Below are 20,150 nucleotides of genomic sequence, written 5' to 3' on the forward strand. Positions count from 1 at the left end.
TCTCCTTCATTTAGTGTAACGTTTTTATGATTCATTTATGTTGCCTCACTAGTTCTCCCCTTTTTTGCTGAGTGATTTACCATTGTATTGATATACACTGTTGTTTATTCATTCATCTGGTAGTGAACATTTTAATGGTTTCCAGTTTAGGAGTATTACAAATAAAGTTCTATAAACACTTATGTAGGAATCTTCATGTGGGTGTATTTTCATTTCTTTTGAGCAAATGCTTAGGAGTAGAATTGCTGGATCATGTGATAAGTGTATGTTTAACTGCCAAACTCTTTTCCAAAGACACTGCACTGTATTACACAACCATGAGTTTTTCTACCTTCTTGCCAGTGTTTGCTTTTGCAAGTCATTTTGATTTGGAATTAGTCATTCTGGTGGATGTGAAACAGGTTTAATTTTCATGTAGCTGATAATAATGATGTATGGAGCACCATGAACTATTGGACATTTGTATATTTTCTTTCTGAAGAGACTAAATCTCCTGCCCATTGTATATGGCAGTTGTTAATCATTTTTAATGTTAACTTTAGGAATTCTTTATTTACTGGATATAAGTCCTTTGTGAGCTCTATGTGTTGTGTGTTCTCTTTCCCATTATATCTTGTTTATTCATTTTCTTAATGATATCTTTTGATGTACAGACATTTAAAATTTTGGTAAAGTCCAATTTATCCTTTTTTTTTTTTTTTTTAATAGGGCTGTACCTACAGCACATGGAAGTTTCCAGGCTAGAGGCTGAATCAGAACTGCAGCTGCCACAGCCATAGCAACACAGGATCCGAGCTGCATCTGCAACCTACACCACAGCTCACAGCAATGCCGGCTACTTAACCCACAGAGTGAGACCAGGGATCGAACCTGCATCCTCATGGTTACTGCTCAGGTTGGTTACCACTCAGCCACAATGGGAGCTCCCAATTTATCAATTTTTTGTTTTTCTATTTTTTATTTTTTTTTGGTCTTTTCTAGGGCTGCACCCTTGGCATATGAAGTTTCTCAGGCTAGGGGTCCAATCGGAGCTGTAGCCACTGGCCTACACCACAGTCACAGCAATTCAGGATCCGAGCCACATAGGCGATCTACACCACAGCTCACTGCAATGCCGGATCCTTAACCTACTGAGCAAGGACAGGGATCAAACCCGAAACCTCATGGTTCCTAGTCGGATTCTTTAACCACTGAGCCACAACAGGAACTCCCGCTTTCTTAATCCTTCTTGGCTTCTTCCTGGAAATGTTCCTCCATCTGATATCCCAGTTCCCTGTTTCATTCCTCCCCCAGCTGCAGTCTCTTCTGCAATGTATTCCACCTCTTATGTTTGCCAACTGGTTTTTCACCTAGAATATTTCCATTGGGGTCCTTTCACACTTTCTTGTTCTGTTTTGTATCACTCACATCTTTCCTTATTTCTTTGGCATGTTTCTAATGCTTATTTTAAAATTCTCAGTCTGTCTGCTGAACAGGGCCGAGTCCAGTGGTATCAGTTTGCTTTTCTTTTGACGCCATCGCACTTCTTGGATTCCTGTCGTTTAGCTGACGAGCTCATTCCTGGAGGGGGTTGCAGTGATTCTGTCTGGGGCTGCACGTTGGGGTAAAAAACAAGCCTGACCCTCATCTCTGTCAGCATTGATGAGCCCAAAGAGATGACAGTCCCAGCGTGGAGACCCCCAAGCACCAGAAGCACCTAGTTCCCCGGCCTGGGTTTGGCATCCCCCCTCTTCCTCCTCCCCATAACTAACTCCACAGGATTAAGCCTCACTTTGAGGATGCCAGAAAGCAGCAGCCGGGGGAAGGGGCTGTCTGCCCAGGTCACCAGCCTCCAGGTCTGGAAGAGAAGTGGGTTGCAGAGGGACTGTGGGGACCTGCTGCTTCTCTCTCCACTCCTGCAACAGCCCCACGGTGCTTGGTGCATGGCCACACTTGTGCCATCTGCCCGGGCTCCACATGTAAGAGTGCTTGGCCTTGGTTCTCCGGGACAAGTGGGCCTGGGGGGATGTGCTGGGGAAGGCTTGACGCAAAGAGGATTTTCTTTTCTGCAGTCTTCTCCACCTGCCCCCGCCCTCCCCCTCTCCGAAGACCAGCCCTGCTCCTTCTCCTGACGGCTGCCTCCCCACCCCCACCCTTGCACACACCAATTTCAAACCCCCTTCCTTCTCCCCAGGAGATTCCGTTTCGCTCCACGATTTCCTAGACTTGTGACGTTTTTTGCTCTATTGTTACTCTAGTGTTGACTTGAGGAAGAAGGGCCTGGAGCCACACGTCTTCCTGCGCTGTTAGTTTCAAGCGGAAGTACGTGTGGCACCCTCACCCCCACGGCTTCACCAGCAGGAGCACAAAGGCTTCAAAAGAAAACCAGCAAATGGACTCAAGAGACTCCTGGAGTCAGTGACATTAGAACAAATAGACCAAGAATTTTTAAGGAGCACTAGAAATAAGGAAAGCTAGTGGCAACGTAAAACAGAATGAGAACGTGCTAAGCAATAGAACTGTGTGGAAATATGAAATACGGTTTCATGTGAAAAACCAGCCTTATCATCTGTTCCTGCCCAACCTTTGCATGTACCTCTCAGCTCACTCTTCTCCCAAAAAAGATGATCATGGCCTCCAGACCTTTGCGCAGGCTGTTCCCTCTGCTTAGACTTCTGCTGGAAGAATTCTGGTGCATCCTCAAGACTCCCTTCCTGCAGGCCTCTTATGGTCAAGGTGATCCTTACTCAGTGATGGCACAGGGTTCTGGAGTTGGGAGACCAAGGTGCCTGTCGTGTTCTTCAACCAATTGTGCGACTTGGGAAAGTCACACTATCTCTCTGGGCCTTTGGTTCCTTTGCGGGGGGGGGGGGGGGGGAATGAATGTTGGGTTAGATTATTTCTAGAGTCCCTGTGAACTCTGACATACCTGGTGTGGTGGTGAAGAGTGAAGGTTCTGGACTTAATCAATGCGTGTCGATGAGTGGTTATTTCAACTCATGAAGCCTCATTTACTAACCCAGCGTGATAGTTAAGAGCTTATATTTTGGGGTTGGACAAATGGACTCCATCATCCCAAGTCTGCCACTTTCCTGCTGTGTGACTTTATGCAAGTTACTTAACCTCTCTGTGCTGTGTTTTGTTTTTTTGGGTTGTTGTTTGTTTTTGTTTTTTTCGTCTTCTGTAAAATAGGGTTGATACTAAGGGTGCCAACCTCAGAGTTTAGGAGCACAGTGAGTGTGGCTGTTGTTCTGGTGGTGGTTGTTCATCATTATAGACTTCTCCATTCCATGCAGCAAATTCTTTTTTTTTTTTTTTTGTCTTTCTGTCTTTTCTAGGGCCACCCCCGCAGCATATGGAGGTTCCCAGTCTAGGAGTCTAATCAGAGCTGTAGCCGCCAGCCTATGCCAGAGCCACAGCAACACAGAATCCAAGCCTCGTCTACAACCTACACCACAGCTCATGGCAACGCTGGATCCTTAACCCACTGAGCAAGGCCAGGGATCGAACCCGCAATCTCATGGTTCTTAGTTGGATTCATTAACCACTGAGCCACGAGATGGGAACCCCCTTTTTTTTTTTGTCTTTTTGCCATTTCTTGGGCCGCTCCCTCGGCGTATGGAGGTTCCCAGGCTAGGGGTCTAATCGGAGCTGTAGCTGCCAGCCTATGCCAGAGCCACAGCGATGTGGGATCTGAGCCGCATCTGCGACTCACGGCAACGCCAGATCATTAACCCACTGAGCAAGGGCAGGGATCGAACCCGCAACCTCATGGTTCTTAGTCGGATTCGTTAACCACTGAGCCACGACAGGAACTCCCTCCTTTTTTTTTTTTTTTTTTTTTTTAAGCAACTTCTTGATATTTGTCTGCCAGGCTCTGCTAAATGCTTTCTAAAATTCTACCGAATTTTACTGCTTAACAGACGCTCTCCATTAAATCGTAACTTTGAAACAACCTTGCAAAATGGAGATGACTAACCTTGTTTTACGGATAAGGAACCTGCAGCCGCAGACATTAAAGTCACTTTCAAAGCTGCAGGGCCAGGACTTAATCCCCTATCTGCCTCCTCCATGGCCAGGATCCTTCCACTACACCGCAGTGTTCAGAAAGATTAGACTGAGGTTTGGGGGATTACGGAACAAACCCAGATGGGAAAGCTCGGTGAGAAGTCCCCCTCCCCCTTCCACATGTGCTCCAGCTGTCTGCCCGCCCTAAGCCATCCACAAGATGCTTTTGTAGGTTTCACGCACATGCAGGCTTAGTGATGGGCCAAGAAGTTAATTGAGGAGGCAGAATAAGGATGGGTTGAGTAGTTAGGGGCTCATATGACCTGGGATAGAGAGCCAGAGGGCCAGAGGGGCCCTGGGAAAAAGAGAGCAGTACTTTTGGCGGGCTCGGTGTCAGCAAAGAGGAGGGTTGGGATTTGACAAGCCCAGAGCTGAAGCTGGAGAGCAAGCCCACAGAAGCAGATAAAGGTCTCACTGAGAGGCGGTTCCAGAGGATGGCACTGGGGCTGACCCTGCAGGTCTGAACATGAGGCTTTACCTCTCAGAGGTTGCAGAAAGGCTGCTAGTACCATTTGGGAGGACACAGGATCTCGGTTCCGCAGCTGGTTGAATTGGCGTGTGTGGACTCAGTTTAATCCTAAAGCCTCATGTTCCTTATTTTCAGTTTGGAAATCACATTCCTGGTTGCGTGGGATTATTGCCAGGATCCAGTGAGAATATTTCTTGGTGAGACTTTCTGTGACTTCTCTGTTTGAAACTGCAGGAGTTGCTGTTGTGGCTCAGTGGTAACGAACCTGACTAGTATCCATGAGGACGTGAGTTCAATCCCTAGCCCTGCTCGGTGGGTTCAGGATCTCGCATTGCTGGGAGCTGTGGTGTATAGGTCCCAGAGGTGACTCGGATCCCATGTTGCTGTGGCTGTGGTGTAGGCTGGCAGTTGTAGCTCCAATTTGACCCCTAGCCTGGGAACTTCCATATGCCGCAGGTGCAGCCCTAAAAATAAATAAATAAATAAATAAATTTTAAAAAATAAAACTGCCCACACCACCTCTCCTCCCCACCTTCCTTTTCTCCATCTCGTTTACTGTTCATTTTATGTATTTTCTCACTGTCTGCTCAACCCACCAGCAGGAACTTGAGCAACTAGAACCAACTAGAACTGGCATAGAGTAGACAGTGGGCGAATGACTGTTGGTTGAATAACATATAAAGAAGACCCTAGGACATACAGGGGATGTTGAGGCCATGGCTGATGGATCTTAGTGTGGGAGGGCAGAGGCACCAGAGAAGCCAGGACAGCCCACTTGTGCCAAGGGCTGCCCAGGAAAACATGTGGGGTCTAGATTTTAGGGTGCTGGCTGGTCCCTCTCTGGCCACAGCCTGCAGGCAGTGAGCCCTGTAGGAGAATAAAGCTGGATGGGCCTGAGTACACTTAGGCAAATAGGAAGCCCATGATATTTGGCTTCCCTGCTTTCTTTAGCTTTTTAAACCCCAGGGTGTAACAAACTACCTCAAAAAAAAAAAAAAAAAGTCATTCCCAGCACCATCCCTGCCACTCTAAAGGCTAGGAGAAAAAAGCACTGGTTTGGGAGCCGGACAGATCCAGGGGCACGGTCTGGCCTTCCCCTCTTTAATAGAGGGGCATTAGTTGGCTCATGTAACTTGGATGTTCAGAGGAAGGTTTCAGGCATGGCTGCATCTGGGCGCTAAAGCAATGTCATCAAAGACTCAGAGTCGCTGCATCTCTCTATTCTACCTTCTTAGGGCTTGCTTTATCTTCAGTGCTCCTCCCCACTGCCCCACACCCTCCCTCACACACCATCTAGGTAGAGAGAATCTTCCAGCTTAAGCCATCTAAGTGGAGAGAGTCTTCCAGCTTAAGCCAGTTGGGACCCACTTTGGGGCTGTTGGGAGTAGAATCAATCCTTTCCAAACCACTCGGCTTAAAAAATGGCGGCGGAGGGTGAGTGTGGTTGCTTCCCAAGAACACTGTGATATTGTTAGGAAGGGGGAATGGATTCTGGGTGGCCAAAAATGACAACATATATCCACTACAGTCATCAGAAGGGGAAAGATGGAAAGCCGTAGAAACATTTGTGCAGCACTTCACAGTTTGCAAGGTTCCTTCCCTCCCAAGAAACCAATATTGGATGCAGAATGGCATTTAATTTCCCTGCTTTACAGATGAGAAAGCAGCTCTTGAGTAATTGGCCAGGACTCTGACTTGTAACCCCAAGCTACCCCACCCATCTCAGCCTCTTTGTGTAAAATCATGAACCCTGGGGGGCTGACCCCAGAGGGAGGGGCCCTGATGTGACTGTAGTCCCTCCCTTTGTGGTGGGAGGGCCTGTTCCAGATTTGAGAGGGCCCTAGGAGGCTGCTATCCTGTGAAAGCCCGGGAGGAGCTGGTCTGGGGGCAGAGGACTGGTCACGGGGCCGGACACACACAAGTAAGAGCCCTGCCTCGCTCACTGCCAGAACTCAATGTGCGTGTGTGTGTGTGTGTGTGCGCGTGCGTGCGCACGCATACGCACGGGCAGAGGGAGGTCACGTGACACACTGACGCAGGGCATCAGGGGTCTGCCGTCCATCCTGGTGGCAATAATGGAAGTTGTCCTGGCATGTGACTGGGGGAGGGGTCACCAGTACGCTGGATGTGGAGCCAGGCAGGCCTAGCCTGCATCCCGGTTCTCCCGCGTGACTGCTGGGTGATCCCGCACCTCCCTCCCCCTTTCTGAGCCTCAGTTTTCTTTTCAGACCCAGAGCTGATAATTCGCACCTCACTGGGTTCTGGGAAGGCCGAACAAAAAGCTCCCAGGTGCTTTAGTCATTAAGAATTCCTTCCCTTCCCTCTTCCTAGTGTCCTGTTAACAGCTGTGTGACCCTGGCAAGGTTACTTAACTTCTCTGTGTAATGGGAGCAATGATGGCCCCTAAGCCATGGTGTTGTAAGGATGAGACAAATGAATGCCTGTAAAGCACTTAGTTTTTTATTATTTATTTATTTATTCTTTTTTAAGGCCACACTCGCTGCATATGGAAAGTTCCTAGGCTAGGGGTTGAATCGGAGCTACAGCTGCCGGCCTACACCACAGCCACAGCAACTCAGGATCTGAGCCGCGTCTGCGACCTACACCACAGCTCACGGCAACGCCAGATCCTTAACCCACTGAGTGAGGCCAGGGATCGAACCCACAACCTCATGGTTTCCAGTCTGATTTGTTTCCACTGCGCCACAAAGGGAATTCCTGTAACGCACTTACAACAGAGCCTGGCATACTAGTTACCACTCTTACTACTCACTAGCGTGTATTCTGGGCCTTTATCTCATTGTTCGTTGTGAAATTCTCATTCTTACAACAGCCCAGTGACATAGGCGCTTACTGTCCTCATCCCCACTGGACCCATGAGTAAACCGAGGTTCAGGAAGGTGAGGTGACGTGCCCAAGGTCACAAAGCCAGTAAGCAGTGGGGGCCCTGCTCAGCTCTGTGCCCTTGGGTGGGACCTTCACCTCTGTGGGCCTGTTTCCTCTCTGGGGGTTGGGGTGCATCCCCGCCCTGAACCTCTAGGGTCACCATGAGTATCAAATGCAGTAGCGCCACAGCCTCCACCGTCTGGAACACTCTGGAAACGTGAGGCGCACTGTTCTCCTGGGCCCAGGGCAGAGAGACCTGCCTCTGGGAACATCACTGTACTCCCTGTTCTGACTCGAGCCGGCTATTCAAGAAACCTAACACACACCACCCAGGGATCGTGCTTGTGTTGGCTGCTGCCCAGAAGGTTACAAGTTCACGGCCTATTTCCCCGAAGTCCAGGGCTGCCTCGGCCTCCTCTTGCAGGGCCTACGTGGGGCCGTCTGTGGAGTGGAGGTTTCCTCTCCTTGGGCCTGGGGCCCGGGGCACGTGGGGCATGGGGGCAGGGAGCGAGAAGAGCCACGGTGGTCCAGGGCCCTGTGCCAGGACCAGCTGAAGTCCAGCGGTGTGGGGGAGGAAGGGTGTGTCCAAGGTCACTGGCCTTGAGCCGGGTCTCGGGCCTAGATCCTCCCCTCCCCCCAGGGCACACCCTGGGTGGTCCCCGCTGCAGGGCAGACCACCCGGGATGCAGAGATCCAGGTCCCCTGCCCCTCTGTGTGACTGCAGGCAGGTCACCTCGCCTCTCTTCCAGAAAGAGGAAACCTTCCCTCAGGGATGTTGTGATGACCTGGAGTAAAATGACATCTGGGCGGAGTGTAGACGTGCGTATGAGCCAAAATGTGGCTGCGTGTAGTCTCTTCATGTACAAACATACAGTGTACATATTGCAGACAGAACAGTGTGGTTTGTTTCCACTCTCATTACTGCTTTGGGAGTTTATACTTGGCCCTGGGGCACAGAACCATCCACAAGTGATCTTGAATTCTGGAGGGGTCGCTTACTGGCTGTGTGACCTTGGGCAAGGTACTTAACCTCTCTGTACTTTCATCCTGTCACCTGTAAAAAAGGGATAATAACAGAGCCTACCTACTAGATCATTGTGGGGATTGACCACATTCATGGAGGTGAAATATTTAGGGCAATGCCTGGCGCATAGTAAGTGCTATGAAAATGGACGCTGTTATTGCAGCAAATACAGTGACAAACTACTTAAAGTAAGACTCTTCCTAGAATAGTCTCAGCTTGAAATGTTCTTTTCTTTTTTCTTTTTTTTTTTTTGTCTTTTTAGGGCTGCACCCGCGACATATAGAGGTTCCCAGGCTAGGGGTCTAATGAGAGCTATAGCCGCCAGCCTACACCACAGCCGCAGCAACGCAGGATCTGAGCCGTGTCTATGACCTACACCACAGCTCACAGCAACGCCAGATCCTTAACCCCCTGAGCGAGGCCAGGAATCGAACCTGCAACCTCATGGTTCCTAGTCAGATTCGTTAACCACTGAGCCACAATGGGAACTCCTGAAATGTTCTTTTCAGTTGACAGTAATATCTGGAAAGTTAAGACATCAGTGTCCACGTTATGCCTTAAAGACATCCTGGTCCATCCAGTAATACACCCCCCAAATCTTAGCTGGTTAGGGGGAGCCCTCTCCCTGCTGTTGATTGCTGTGTGGCCCTGGGGAGGTGATATACCCTCTCTGTGCCTTCCTGTTCTTGTCCACTGTGAGAGCAAGGATGGGCCGGCTGTGTCAACTGGGACAAAGGAGCTCCCACTTCAGGGGTGCTGCTTGAGGTGCCAGAGTGCAGGGGGGTGGCAGACACCTCAGGGGCACACAGCACATCTCTCCACCCTTCCCCCCACCACTCAGCTTCCAGGCTTGGCCCAGAGCAAGGTGGCCTGGGACAGGACATGTCCTCGCCGTGGGATGGTGGAAGCCTGTGTGCCCATGGAGCAGCCATCCCTGAGCTTCCGCTTCTCTGGGCTCTCCAGCCACCCCAGGCGGGTGTCACTGGGACCTGCCATCTCCCTCCCCTGCCTTCCTGCTGCCAGCACTCCTCCCACCAGTTGAACCTTGACTGGCTTCAGTCCTCTGCCCACAGAGCCAGTTTGTGGCATCAAGATCCTCCAGGCACCCCAGGGAGCCACGGGACAAATCTTTGGCTCCAGAACCCAGACGCCTGGGACTTCTGATTCCAGGTCTGCTATGTGGCCTTGGACGAGGGGCGGCCCGGCTGAGTTTCAGAGTCCTCACCTGTAACATGGGCTGGCGATGAGGCACGTAAGTGACGCGGGGTGTGCCGAGTGTCTGCTCTTGACCAGGCTGAGCTCAGGGAGCAAAGCCCTCTGTGGCTGGTCCTGGCTGCCTCTCTGTCCCTTGTCACCAACAGTCGGGTCCTGCCTTCTCTCCGCAACCTCTACGTAGGGCCTTCCTGTCCCCTGGCCTTTGCACATTCGGGTCTCTTGTCGGGAGTGCCCTTTCTCTCTCTGTGCTTAACCCCACCATCCTTCCAGCCTGGCTCTCCTCCTACCCCCTCCATGGAACCTTCCTGGCTGACCCTGGGTGGTCTCTTTCTCTTTGCCTTCAAGAGGAAAAGAAAGCATCAAGCTGCCTGGCGGGATGTTTGTGAGAGACAGACAGGCAGACAGGTCTAGTCCTCAGCAAACATGGCACCCCTGGACTATAGGAAATGGAGCCTCCCCCACTTCATTAACCCTCCACCCCACTCCCCACCAAGCAGGGGTGCATAGCAGCCGGCTAAGCTTTTTGGTTTCTAGAGTCTCAGAGCTAGAAAGACCTCTCAGGGCTTTCCAGGTGGCAGGTGTGCAGTGAGCCCAGGAGTGAGTGGCTGTGGGCCAGGTGGGGAGAGAAGGTTCGTCTGTTCTTAGCTCCTATTCCTCGCCTGCCCACTTGCCCCGCAGTCCGTCCTCCATGCCCAGTGACCATGACTGCTGAGTGACATTCATTGCCAGCTTACCGTGTCCCAGGCTCTGTTTTAAGCCTTTCTATGTATTAACTCATAATCCTTACAACCACTCTGTGGCTTCTGTCCACCTCCCACTTTGCAAATGAGAAGCCTGAGGGGTGGGGGGGGGGTCTCTGGCCCCGAGCTCCCCAGCTTGAGAGGGGCCAAGGCAGGATCAGAACCTGGAGGCCTGGCTTCCTGCAGCCCAGCTGCCTCTGCAGCCACTCACATTGACCCATCACCCTTCCACCCACCTACCCACATTCCTGCCCAGCCTGGCCGGGCACCAGGCTCTGCCCGGCTCGGGGCTGCCACCATCTGCAGAGCGGGATCCCTGCTCTTCAGAAGCTCGCCGTGGTGAGGCCATGACCCGCGGTTGTCTGACTCTGATAAACACGCCCAAGGTCTTGAGTGCCCGGGTTCTGGGACCTGGGAGAGGAGCTCCTACTGCCTGGGCTGGAGCCTCGGTGTGTGTGTGTGCGTGTGTGCGTGCGTGTGTGTGTGTGTGTGCATGTGCACATGCAGGGTGGCCCAGCAAAGCTGAGGTCGAGAGGGAAGCGTGATGGGAAGGCTTCATCGGGTGGACAGCAGGGAATGTTCCAGACCAGTTCCAGACCAGGGAACGCAGTGTGCAGAGGTGCTGAGGGTGGAGGTGCTCAGGGGACAGCTGGCATCTCATCAGAGCCCTCAAGACGCAGTGGCTTGGTGGCAGGCAGGGCTGACACCCAGCCTCCCAGGGCACTCCCACGTATTTTCTGCTGGGATGGGGTGCTGTCAGCAGCGGCTAGAGGCCTGAGCCTTGCTTTCTCCCAGCACCTGGCCGACTGGCCTCTGGGGAAGTCCCTCCTTGGGTCTGACCTGCAGCCGGCTCTGACCCCCACACATTCCTTCCAGAGCCCCTCCACCCAGGGGCTGCTTTACCGCAGCCATAAAGAACTTCTGTCAGTGAGTGAATGCTGGCCAGAGATGCTGGGCTTGGCTGAGACAGCGATTCTGTGTCCCTTCTCTCTGACCTGCAGCTGAAATGTTCCTGGACTCATCTTTAGTGGTACCCCCTCCCTGGGCAGCTGCTGCAGCTCAATTTAGTGTTGGAGGACCCCCTCCAAGCCCCACCCCCATTCCCCATGCCTGCTAGAAGTCCAGGGAGTGTTCAGCCCTTCTCTTCAGCCACCTCTCCTTGAAAAGAGCCAAGAAGGCCCCACTGACAGTCCAGAGGGCACTGGCTCTGGGCTGGTTCTGATCATTCCCTGTGTGTGTGTCTATGGGGAGGAGGGGCTGAGATCCAGGGTAAGTCTCTCCCCTTCTTTAGGCCTCAGTGTTCCCATCTGAGCAATAGGTTAGTCTCTAAGGCAGTGTTTCCCAAACTCATCTGCTCACAGGATGATCTGCCAGGCCCTGCCTGGGGTCTGGGGTGTGGGTGGGAGGACTAGGAATTAATTTGGGTGAAGGGTTGTTATCTTTCATCTCTTAGGTCTGGGTTGGGGGTGGGAGGACTAGGAATTAATTTGGGTGAAGGGTTGTTATCTTTCATCTCTTTTAAAATTTGAATACAGGAGTTGCAGTTGTGGCTCAGCAGGTTAAGAACCTGATTAGTATCCGTGAGGATGCGGGTTCAATCACTGCCCTCGCTCAGTGGGTTAAGGATCTGGTGTTACTGTGACTGTGGTGTAGGTCCCAGATGAGGCTCGGATCTGGTGTTGCTGTGGTGTAGGCCGGGAGCTGCAGCTCCGATTTGACTCCTAGCCCCGGAACTTCCATATGCCGAGGGTGCAGCCGAAAAAGGAAAAAAACAAAAAACAAAAAACCCCAAACTGAATACAGCCACACCATGGCATCTTTTCTTTCCCAACACTCCCTTAGCTCAAACCTCTGATCTTTATCACACCTAACAATGCTGGGCAGGAAGGGGCTTGTCGGCCCTGGGTGGATTTTTACATATATAGACACTTTTACTACCTCTCAGATCATTATAAAGCATACCTCCATCACCCCCCAAAGTTCCGTCATATGCCTCCCAGGCTGTACACCTCCCTGGGTGCCCCTTGGGAATGGGACTTTTCCCCCCAGTCACCTCAAGTGATTTCTGTGGTCTGTATATTTGGGAATGTCTGATCGAAGGATCTTCCCCAGCCCAGACATTCTTGGACTGCCACCTCTAGACTGGGGGCTCCCCCGGGACAAATAACGGCCCCTCTGGCCCTGCCAGGTACTACTAGTGAGTGCAAGGCGGCCTTCTTTGTCTCGCCTATCAATTTATTAGGCTGGTGGGTAGGGGAGCCGTAGAGGGTGTCCCAGGCCTGGGGGCTGGGTGGAGTGGGGTGGGGGTGGGGGTCCTTGGATGAGCTGTGGCAGAGAGTCTGGAGCAGGACTGACCCCTGGGTAGGTCCGTGTGGATTCCTGCGCAAGGCTGGACTCAGCACCTTCTGTCTGCGTGATCCTGCTCATCTTCTTCAGAGCCCCCTGGGCCTTTCTTTACTCACCCGGAAAGGGGGACACGTGTATCTGGCTCCCAGTGTTGTTGATAAAGATTAAAGTACGACCAGGGATGTCACATTCACTACCTGGCCTGCCTTTGGGCTCTCCGGATGGGATGTTGGCTCAGAGGTGCAGGAACTGACCCAGCATCACTAGGAAGTGATGAAGCTAGGATTTGGACCAGACTTGCTGGGTGGGTGACAGCTGACAGAATGATTTCCCTGATAAGCCTTAGTTTCCCCATCTGTCAGTGGGGCTGATAACCCCACCCTGCCTTAATCACTAGGATGTGGTGAAAAGCTGACGCACTTTGAGGATCTGATGCAAGGGGAGAAAGAAAAAGGTTTAATGGAGTAAAGCAGTGGGTTTCCTGTTTTCATGGTGGCGCACTGGCCTTTCTGGGGCCAAGAACAGAGTCCCTCTCTTGGCACCAACAGGGTACCAGCATCTCTCCCCAACCTTGGGTGCTTGGTATCATGGGATCTGAGATGACCCAGAAGGCAGGAAGTGTAATTGGAAAAGGCCTGGTCTCATAGGCACCCAGCTGGGGTTACTTCTGGGCTCTGTGTGTGTCCAGTGGCTTCACCTCTCTGAGCCTCAGCTTCTGAATCTGTAAGATGGGAACCATAATCACCATTCTGACTCTGTGAGTTATTGTCAACACCCAAGAGAGAATGGAAAAGGGGTTGGGGACACTTTGGAAGCAGAAAGGGCTCCCCCCAGGAAGGTGGCAGCTCAGCCACCTCCAGCTTAAGTGTGCTGACTCTCTGGTGACGGTTGGCTTTGGGCCAACACCTGACCAAGACTTGATGGAAGCCTCCTTGCCACCCTGCAGGGCTGGTGCCATCCCATTTCTGAGACAGTGCAGGGGGGCGGGGTTCCAGCTGTGGAGGCCGGCAGATCTGGGTTCAATTTCCAGCTCCAACATTGCACCTCTGAACTTCTGTTTCCTTCTGCTGGGGGTGGGGTCGCCAGTACCTAGTTCATATGGGGCCTGGCACACCGTTGGTACTCAGTAAGAAGCTTCGACTTATTCAAGGACAGCCCCCCTGGCTGGTTTGGTGCAAACTCAGATTCCTGGGTGTATGAATTGGGGGGGAGCGGCTGCTGCTGTTGGGGAAAATACGGTTGGTGACCCCAGCTAGGGGTTCCTTTCCTGCTGTGCTTTTATCCCACAAGGTGTCCGGCACAATGACTGGGGCATAGTAGGTGGCTTTTCCTACCCTGATTGGTCAGGACTCTCCAAGACAACAGAGACCCTGTCTGTCTGGTTCCCCAGAACAGAAGCAGGTACTCAGTAAATTTGGGGAATCAAGAATGAATGAACAAAGAGACATGAACAAGCCTCAGGTGGGGAAGGACGGGGCTGGGGGAGGGGAGCCTCATGTCTTGTGCCCCCTCCCATCTCACTCCTCCTGGGCTAAGCTCCAAAGATTAACCCCAGGGAACAAAGCCAGGTCAGGGCCACTGACCCAGGGCTTTGGAGCAGGCACCGAAAGCTAGTGTGACCGGGTGTGTACACTGTGTGGTGGCTGCTCCGCGGGGGCCCTCTCCACTCAAGATGGTCCTCCTGTCCCCCACCCTGGACCTGGTCCTCACAACGGTCCTCAGCCTCCTCCTGCTGGTGCTGACCTTGAGCCTGCTCTGCTTCTTCACCTGCCGCCTGGCCAGGCCACTCAGGTAAAACGCCCGCTGGCTCGACTCCTTCCCCTGCCAGATCTCCTGCCCTAAAGTCATTTGCTTGTGTGGGAGAGAGGAAGGTCTCCCTCCCTCTCCGTGGCGGGGAATCCGAGGCCTGGAGAGGTTGAGTCAGCCTGGGATTGAATTGCACTTGGCCATGGACTAGCTGAGAACCTGTGCTCAGTTTCCTAAACTGTAGAACAGGAGCTAATAGCACCTGTCGCGCGGGTTAAGTGAGATCACAGATGTAAACCGATGTTCGCGCAGGACTGGGTACAACACGAATGCCCCTGAAGTGGTCGTGATTTTTATCAGTCCTATTATTGTGTCATTTATCCTGGACCTTTTGTGACCCAGCCCTGGGCTGGCTTTCTGCCCAAATCCCAGGGGCTCCAGTGCCCTCTGTTCCAGAATGCTGAGTCAGTCCTCAGGGCCATGGCTCAGCCCCTGCCCCCTCCCCTGACCTGCCAAGAAGCCGCTCCTCCTCCAGGGCCAGAGCCCGGCCAGGGCTTCCGCACACTTGTCATGAATAATCAGGGCACATAGCTGGGAGCCTGGCAGAGACGGTCTGGCTGGGAGGTGGGGGGCGATGGGGCCGGCACACACTCAGAGGCTTCATTCTGAACTGGTAGGGCATTGGCAGAGGCTGGTGGGCAGCCGGGGCTCCCGCAACCCCAGACTGGGCCCCACGGGGCCCATCACCATGGGCTGCTGGAGAGCAGACTTGGAGCCTCTGTGTGGGGCTGGGGCCTGAGAGGGAGAACCAGCAGGGGAGACTCTGGCTTCTGAAGGGTTTCCTAGATTCCTCTTCCCCTTTCCAGGAAGAGGCAATGGAAGAAGGCACCTGTCTGTTTCCAGAACATTCCCTTCTCAATGCCACAACCCTAGGGCAAAAATTCAGTGCATCTCAGCCCTGGATCGTGGGGTTTTCATTAAGTTACAGCATTTGCAGAGCAAGTCTATGGGCATGGGGTTGAGGAATCCGTGAGGATGAGATGATCCTTATTCTCACAGGCCAGCAGAGAAGAGAGACAAATAAGAATAACTGATGTGCCCTTTAAGTCTCCTGGGGCCACTCTTCACTTTTTTTTTTTCCTATTTATGTGTTTGTTTTGGACCCACGGTGCAGAGTTGAATAAGTTATGTTCCTCAGTTCGTGGGGTACTATTGTGAGCTCAGTCTTTGTTTTATTCATTCATTTTCCCCTTCATCCTTGCTTCCCAGTACCAATCCCACCCCTCTCCAAAGGTCTTCATGCTACTATGCTTTATTTAATAGGTCGTTGAATTTGTAAGTGTCCTTGCAAGTTAAGCTGTGCTGTGTGTATGTGTCTGGTTTACATCAATGTACAAGGCACTGAAATCCCGTGTTTTTAAGCTCCACCCCCGTTACTGTTTTAACTTCTGGTTTTAATACCACTGCCACATCGGTATCGTCTCCACCACTCTTTACAACTTCCTTCCCCTAGTTATGGACCTAGAGGTTGCTCCCAAATCCTTATGATCATAAACCAGCATTAAAGGGAAGGTGCCAAAGGAATTCCCATTGTGGCTCAGCGGTAACGAACCCAACTAGGATCCATGAGGACTGGGGTTCAATCCCTGGCCTTGCTCAGTGAGTTAAGGATCCAGCATTGCCATGAGCTGCGCTGTAGGTTGCAGATGCGGCTCAGATCTGGGGTGGCTGTGGCTGTGGCGGAGGCTGGCAGCTACAGCTCTGATTCGACCCCTAGTCTGGGAACTTCCATATGCTGTGGGTGTGGCCCTAAAAAGATTAAAAGGGGGGGTAGAGTATGCCAAAAGTTTTCCCCAATAGATATGATGGTTTGGTAGATTTTTTGTTTTTTTTTTTAAATATGAAGTCTTCGTCAAGTTAAAGAAACTCCTCAATTCCTGGCTTTCTGAAGGCTTTTATCATATCATTGTTTACATCCCAATTCCCTTTTCTTAGATGATCTTGTAAGTTTCATTAAGGCTTTAAATGCCACCTATATATACCCAGGGTTCCCATGTGTATATTTCTAGCCAAGACCTCTTTCCCAGATGCCAGATGCCTATATCCAGCTGTCCAGTTGACATCTCCACTTCTAAAAGACATCTTAAACTCAACATGTCCAAAACCACATCCCTGATTTTCTCCACCAGATCTACTCCACCTCACACCTCAAAAACCACCCCAAATGCTGAAAGGCTGAATGATTTTCTTCCAAGATCAAGAACAAAGGAAGGCTGTCCACTCTGGCCTCCTATTCACCATGATCCAGGAAGTCCTGGCCAGTGCAATAAGGCAAGAAAAAGAAATAAAAGGCATACAGATTGGATAAGGAAGAACTAAAACCATCCCTCTTTGTCAGTGACATGATCGACTACATAGAAATGGCAAGAAATCCACATACATGCACACAAAATTCAATAGAACCAATAAGTGAGTTTAGCAAGTTCACAGGATACAAGGGCAAAACATAAAACTCAATTATATTGCTATATATTTGCAACGAATAATTTAAAACAATGTTACGATAATAGCTCCCCACAAAGTGAAATACAGCAGTGTAAGTCTAACCAAACTCACACAAGATTGTTAGCTGAAGAATGAGAATTAAATGCACAGAGAGACGTGCTCTGTTCACAATTGGAAGACTGAACATTGTCAAGATGCATACCTTCCCCATATTGATTCATGGATTTAATACAATGTCAATCAAAACTATAGTGATGGAGAACAGAGCTGGGGTTACCAGGTAGAGGCATGGGGGGCTTCTGTGACCATGAAGAGATAGCACAAGAGTTTTTTGGGGGTGGTACAATTCCTGATTGTGATAGAGGTTACACAAATCTATACATATGTTAAACTTCAGAACCTTCATCCTACAGCTGAACCAGAATCCCTACCCTTAAAGGATCACTGTGGCAACCTCGTTGCTAATTCTGGAATCAGCAGCTCTGTGGTTAGAGTTCCACTCTGCTACCTGGTCGTTTGTAACCTTGGAGGAATCACTTTTCCTTTCAGAGCCTTATTTTTCTCATCTACGAAGGAGATCATAAGTCCTTGGTCTACTGCATAGGTTATTATGGTGAAAGTCTTTATAAACAGTGAACATTTTGTCAGTATCCTTTAATGGATTGTTTATATAAGCTCTCAGGAAGTAGTGTTTTATTTTGTCAAAGTATAACCTGCATGCAGTAAAATGCCTATATCCTAAATTGACAGCTTGTTTGATTTTTGGACTGAACCCACCCATGTAACTAGCCTCAGATCAATCAACAGAAAACTATCAGTGCCTTACAGGTTCCCTGTGACTCTTCAGTCTCCACACCCCCACCCCAAGTGTAGCCTTTATCCTGTCTTCTAACACCCTTGATTGGTTTTTATACTTAAAATGCTTTTTAGGAGTTCCCGTCGTGGTGCAGTGGTTAACGAATCCAACTAGGAACCATGAGGTTGCGGGTTCGGTCCCTGTCCTTGCTCAGTGGGTTAACGATCCGGCGTTGCCGTGAGCTGTGGTGTAGGTTGCAGACGCGGCTCGGATCCTGTGTTGCTGTGGCTCTGGTGTAGGCCGGTGGCTACAGCTCCGATTCAACCCCTAGCCTGGGAACCTCCATATGCCGTGGGAGCGGCCCAAGAAATAGCAACAACAACAACAATAACAACAACAAAAAGACAAAAAAAAATGCTTTTTAGATTGAAATATAATTGATGTACACTAAGTTACAGGAATACAGTATAGTGATTCACAATTTTTAAAATTTATATTCGGAGTTCCCGTTGTGGCTTAGTGGTTAACGAGCCCAACTAGGATCCATGAAGATGCAGGTTTGATCCCTGGCCTCGCTTAGTGGGTTAAGGATCTGGCATTGCTGTGAGCTGTGGTGTAGATCAAAGACACGGCTTAGATCCCGCATAGCTGTGGCTGCGGGTGTAGGCTGGAGGCTACAGCTCTGATTCAGCCCCTAGCCTGGGAACCTCTGTATGTCACAGGTGCGGCCCTAAAAATAAAATAAATAAATAAATAAAAGTTATACTCTGTTTATAATTATAAAATATTGGCTAGATTCCTTGTGTTGTATAATATATCCTTATAGCTTATTTTACACATAACGGTTTGTATCTCTTAATCCCCTACCCCTATATTGCTCCCCCCTTTTTTTGGTCTTTTGGGATTTCCTGGGCTAGGAGTTGACTCAAAGCTGCAGCTGCCAGCCTACACCACAGCCACAGCAATTCGAGATCTGAGCTACATCTGTGACCTACGCCACAGCTTGAGGCAATGCTGGATCCTTAACCCACTGAGTGAGGCCAGGGATTGAACCCACATCCTCATGAGTACTAGTCAAGTTCTTAACCCACTGAGCCACAACGGGAATTCCTCTCCCAGTTTTTACACGTTGTATTGGCATCACACTACATATACTCTTGGGTCAGCTTCTTTCACTCAACCTCACCATTGCAGGATTCATCTGTGCTGAGGTGTGGAGCTGTCAATTATTCATTCTCATTGCAGTGTAGACGTCCTCTTATGAACCCAAGGTGTATTTATCCATCCTGCTGAAGATGGACACAGTTTTTAGGCCATTATGAACAGGGCTGATATGAATATTTCTCTACCTGTCTCTTGGTGAACACGTGGGTACATTTCGTTGGGAGCTCAATGGGTCAGAGGGCACAGGTATGGTGTCACCTTGGTAGATGCTGCCAGTTTTCCAAAGTGGTTGCCCTAGCCTTCACTCGCTGGCCCTGAACGGATACTCTGCTAGTCCCAGTTCCTTGCCAGCACTTGGACTTTTCTGAACACACAAAGGGAAGATTTGGGGTGATTCCTCCCTCCCTCCACCCCTTAGAGCACTGGCTTGCAACTGCTGTAAATATTTACTGTGCCAAGCACTGGAGTGCAAACAAACAAGGCAAAGTCCCTTCTCTTAGAAGCTCCCAGGGTGGTGGGTGAGACGGACCAGGAAGGAATTACTTTCAAAACAGAGAAGTACATGCAATGATTGTATCAATACTGTGAATCAATTTAGTAACTTTTTTCTTCTCTGATGTTCACATTTTCTCAAGAAATGTTTGGAAACTAAAGTTGACGGAAAAACTTGAGACATCATCTGAAATCCTACCCCTCTGAGTTAAGCACTGTTAAATGTCGGATGAAGGGTATTTCCTTTCAATTCCGAAGCTCCCTTTCCCTCCCCCAAGCCAGGTTTTTAAGGAGCCAGGTAGACAAAGAAGCGGGTAGAAAAGCACAGGGGTGTCCAGTTGGATGGCGTCGGGTGCACAGTGGGTGCTCTGTGGGATGGAGTGCTGGTAAGCCCTGTCTCTGGGCACCTGAGGGCCCCATGCACATTTTTAAGGTTGAGTCAGGATCCCTTTTCCGGGGAGTTCCCATTGTGATGCAGTGGAAACGAATCCAACTGGTATCCATGAAGATGCGGGTTCGTTCGATCCCTGCCCTCACTCAGTGGGTTAAGGATCTGGCGTGGCCATGAGCTGTGGTGTAGGCCAGCAGTTGCAGCTCCGATTTGATCCCTAGCCTGGGAACTCCCATATGCCTCGGGTGTGGTCCTAAAAAAAACAAAAACCAATCAATCAATAATTAATTAAAAAAAATTTTTTTAAATGTCACTACCCAGAAATGGCC

The 20,150-nt window shown here is 50.5% G+C and overlaps 1 protein-coding gene across 2 annotated transcripts in view; it reads left to right on the forward strand.

Moving 5' to 3' along the window:
- The window catches only part of ALPL (alkaline phosphatase, biomineralization associated), a 60,494-nt gene that overhangs the window by 18,091 nt on the left and 22,253 nt on the right, over positions 1 to 20,150 (forward strand). The window contains exon 1 of one of the 2 annotated variants that reach the window (XM_047792314.1): positions 9,524 to 9,678. The exons of the other annotated variant lie outside the window; for it this stretch is intronic. The gene's annotated coding sequence lies outside the window, so the exon portion shown is untranslated. Of the gene's footprint in view, positions 1 to 9,523; positions 9,679 to 20,150 lie in introns of those variants that run through there. 2 annotated transcript variants of the gene reach the window in all.

The sequence above is a fragment of the Phacochoerus africanus genome, chromosome 8 (genome assembly GCF_016906955.1).
Source record: "Phacochoerus africanus isolate WHEZ1 chromosome 8, ROS_Pafr_v1, whole genome shotgun sequence".
Lineage (NCBI taxonomy): Eukaryota > Metazoa > Chordata > Mammalia > Artiodactyla > Suidae > Phacochoerus > Phacochoerus africanus.